This window comes from Pelophylax lessonae, assembly GCF_965119305.1.
Source record: "Pelophylax lessonae genome assembly, chromosome: 1".
NCBI classification, from domain to species: Eukaryota; Metazoa; Chordata; class Amphibia; order Anura; family Ranidae; genus Pelophylax; species Pelophylax lessonae.
This window is the reverse complement of record NC_138768.1, coordinates 577,962,533-577,967,124: the sequence shown is the minus strand read 5'-3', so window position 1 is coordinate 577,967,124 and position 4,592 is coordinate 577,962,533.

Genomic DNA, 4,592 nt, shown 5'->3' with positions numbered 1-4,592 from the left:
GCATGACCGACTTTGTACTCAGCGATGACCCTGCGCTCTTCCTCCTCCATTGCTCCTCCATCAAGCCTGAACATTATAAGAAGTCCATCCTCCGCCACCTCTTTAACGCAGCGAAGGCCTGCATTGGGGCCTGTTGGAAATCCGCCGCCCCGCCGTCCATGCGGCTCTGGCTATCCAAAATCAAGCAGATTTGTGACTTTGAGGACCTGGTGCTGACCTCGCAGGGCAGGAGGGAACTCTACTCAGCTACGTGGGGATATTGGAACGTGTTTGTCCTGTCGGACGAGGGCAGAGCGCTCCTGGACTCCTACTGATCATTCTTTCTGGCCCTCAGGGCCACTGCCTCGCACGGGGCCCGCTGACCATTGTCCTTCTACCATCCTCCTTTCCCCCCTTTTCTCCCCTCCTCTCCGATCTGTTGTCTATTTCTCTCTGAGGGCTCAGCGATGGCCGCTGGGCAGGTCTTACGTTTAAGAGTTTATTATCCCCTTCTATCTCCACCCTGGCCCCTCTTCTTTCTCCTCCCCCTGCTGCCCAGTGTCCCCTTCTTTCTACCCCACCCCATCATTGTCCCCCTTGTATCTTTGTACCCTTCCCTAATGTGTTGTATGCTCACCTTTTCTGATATTATTTTGAGGCAAGCTACTCTCAACTGTTTGCGAAACTGTTGGGATTACGCTACACGTTGGCCGTTTGCTCTAGTAGATCTCTACATGTTCTTATATGTTATGAACGGACCTGCTGTCTATTTACCCTGTTTGAGTAACTCGGGTTTGTTGACATTTTGCATCCACCTTTCTCACCCATACTGTTTTGTGTATTGACTCTGTACGCTACAACACATCTGTATCTGTATAATGATGTATCGCTTGTACTCATGTTCTCTTTTTTATGTTTCATAATAAAAAAGAATTTGAAAAAAAAATTGATGGGTTTACTTCAACTTTAAGGTCTTGTTCACACCATGTGGAGAGACGTTGGTTTTTCTGCACACTTTCTGCAAGGGCCCAAAAAAATAATGGTTCTCTATGTGCCCTGTTAACACCACAACACTGGTATCATGTGCAGATTTTTTCTGAGCAGGAATTTGCAACATGTTTGCAGTTTTCTGCGCAGAAACAAAACTGACGTGACATCAACACTTTTGTGTGAATGGAGGAACATAACTAACCTGCATTAAAACTGATGTCAGGGTGCATAAAAAAAAAATCTGATGTAAACTCATTTCTCTGCAAGTGAAATCTTTGCTGTTTTCCCATCAGTTTTCATGCACATAAGGTGTGGTCTACATGACTTTTCCAGTAATATCCTTATATATACTAAATAAAGAAGGGAAACATTTGTTTTAATCATTTTTAGAAAAGCAGATAGAACTTTCTAATTGTTTAATAAAACAATCAAAATGTTAAATAGGATTTACGTAATTGCAGAAAAAACACAGTTTGTATTAATTATACCAGTGTTAGAGAGCATATGTGGCTCATAATTTAATTTTCCCGCAACTTCTTCAGACCAGATGCATATGATAAATGAAGGCATTGCACGAAGGCATGAACATTTTAATATATATATATATACACACAGTATATATGTATCTTCAAGTATAATTCATCCACAAATATGTGATTGATATCACCCAGAGTGAAATTCCTTCCACCAAATAAAGATGGCCTCTTACCAGAACAGAAAGACCTATGAAGGTTAACAACGCCTGTGGTGTAACCCCACCGTGGCCTGAATTAGTTGAAGGGACACAAAATATGATCCTGAGGTTGATGTCCGCATGTCCACACCCGCACTTTAAGAGATGTCACTTCCTATGAAAAGATGACGATAACGGCCATAGTCTGAAACCTCATTTCTTTATTTATAAGGATATAAAATTGCACTTACAGCGAGTAGGAAAAAGACGCATTAAAACAAGGTGGTTGTCGGCCGGCACTTCAGAACGCCCGTCTTTCCGGGAACACTTGCACGCGGTGATGTCAGCATGTCGCAACCCAATGCGTTTTGTCACAGATGACGTCATTCTAGGGGCACTGTGCTGATGTCACCGCGTGCAAGTGTCCCAGAAGGACGGGCGTTCTGAAGTGCCAGCCGGCATCCACATTGTTTTAATGCGCACCTTTTTCCTACTCGCTGTAAGTGCAATTTTATAACCTTATAAATAAAAAAAAATAGGTTTTACACAATGGCGGTTATCATTATCTTTTCATGGGGAATGACATCTCTGTAAGTGCAGTGTGGACATGCGGACATCAACCTCAGGATCATAATTTGTGTCCCTTTAACCCATTGGGGCCCCGGTGGGGTTACACCACAGGTGTTGTTGACCTTCATAGGTCTTTCTATTTTGGTAAGAGACCATCTTTATTTGGTGGAAGGAATTTCACTCTGGGTGATATCAATCACATATTTGTGGAAGGATTATACTGGAAGATACTTTTTCACTTCACTGGTGTTTCATATTGAGGTTTGTGGACTTTTTTCACTATATTATTTACTGAAATCACACAATACTATTTATTTAGCGCAACTTTATTTTTTCCAATATATATATATATATATATATATATATACACACACACACACACACACACACACACACACACACACACACACTATTATCGAAAGTATTAGGATGCCTGCCTTTATACGCACATGAACTTTAATGGCATCCAAATCTTAGTCCGTAGGGTTCAATATTGAGTTGGCCCACTCATGGCAGCTATAAAAGCTTCAACTCCTTCTGGGAAGGCGGTCCACAAGGTTTAGGAGTGTGTCCATGGGAATGTTTGACCATTTTTCCAGAAGCCCATTTGTGAGGTCGGGCACTAATGTGGCCGAGAAGGCCTGGCTTGCACTCTCCGTCCTAATTCATCCCAAAGGTGTTCTATCGGGTTGAGGTCAGAACTCTGTGCAGCCAGTCAAGTTCCTCCTCCCCAAACTCGCTCATTCATGTCTTTATAGATCTTGTTTGTGGTCAGTCATCTTGGAACAGGGAGGGGCCATCCACAAACTGTTCCCACAAAGTTGGGAGCATGAAATTGTCCAAAATGTCTTGGCATGCTGATGCCTTAAGACTTCCCTTCACTAAAACTAAGAAGCCAAGCCCAACCCCTGAAAAACAATCCCACACCAGAACCCCCCCCCCCCTCCTACCAAGTGATTTGGACCAGTGCACAAACCAAGTTCCATAAAGACATGGAAAAGTGAGTTTGGGGTGGAGGAGCATAACTGGCCTGCACAAAGTCCTGACCTCACCCAGATAGAACACCTGTGGGATGAATTAGAATGGAGATTGCGAGCAAGGCCTTCTCGTCCAACACCAGTGCCTGTCCTTACAAATGCATTTTTGGAAGAATGGTAAACATTCCCAGAGACACACTCCTAAACCTTTGTGGACAGCCTTCTCAGGAGAGTTGAAGCTGTTTTAAGACTAATACTGGGATGCCATTCATGTTCATGTGTGTAAAGACAGGAGTCCCAATACTTTTGGTAATATAGTGTGTATATATATATATATATATATATATATATATATATATATATATATACTGTATATGATACCCTTTTCATTAATCTTATAGTATATCTAAGGCCAAGTTTTTCATTTTGCCATTTGTGTGCAATATGGGGAGAGTTCTCTCCCTGTACTGTGAACACAATACGAAAATACAGAAGATCTCTCCAAAGTGAAAGAAATCCCATTTTAGATAATTTTTTCAAAACTCATGTAAAGGGTTGCTGGATTGTTTTGGGGGATATAAAGTGCCAGTGACTACAAGTCGCTGGGGGGTTTAGAATGCTGCTAACTAACAATAATGGTGGATTTTCTGGGCTTTTCCTTTTAAAGTGTCATTGGCCATCAAGGGTTGTGGGATTGTTTTTTCGCTTTTAATATGTTTTTATTTACACGTTTTAAGTGCACCTTAATATACACCTCAATACCAGCAGGTTTTTTTAAATTTTCAAACAATTAAGGCAAAAAAATGAGATCAACTTAGGGATTTCCTCTTTACAAAAAGGAGTCATTTTGGAGGTGTTTGTACTGTCCTGTCATTTTTATGTGATATCGGTTTTACTAGAAAGTTAGGGAAACAGGTTATTTTCAAAAGTGCTGGTCTTTTTTCCTTTATATAGTAGAAAATAAAAAACCCAGTGGTTATTAAATGCCACCAAAAGAAAACTCTATCTGTATTAAATAATAATGAATTATTAATTAATAATATAAAATGTATTTGGGTACAGTGTTGCATGGCCAAGCAATTGTCAGTCAAATTATCACAGCACTGGAAACGGAAAAATTGCTTAGACTAGAAGAGGCTGTAACATGATAGTCCTGAAGTTGTTAAGACCACTAAAGGCTCAAATGTCAAGGAACAGAAAAGGAATGTGAAAGAATAGCACTTTTTTTTCTACATCAAGCAATGTGAAGACCAAGATGGTAAAGGATTGGAAGCAGTCATTTTTAATTGAACCCAGCATTATAGGGGCGTATTCACACCTATGCATTTACAGACTTACTGGCCAGATCACCAGAAGAAAATAAAGGAAATAAAACCTAAAAAAAGGAAACTAATGCAGCCCTC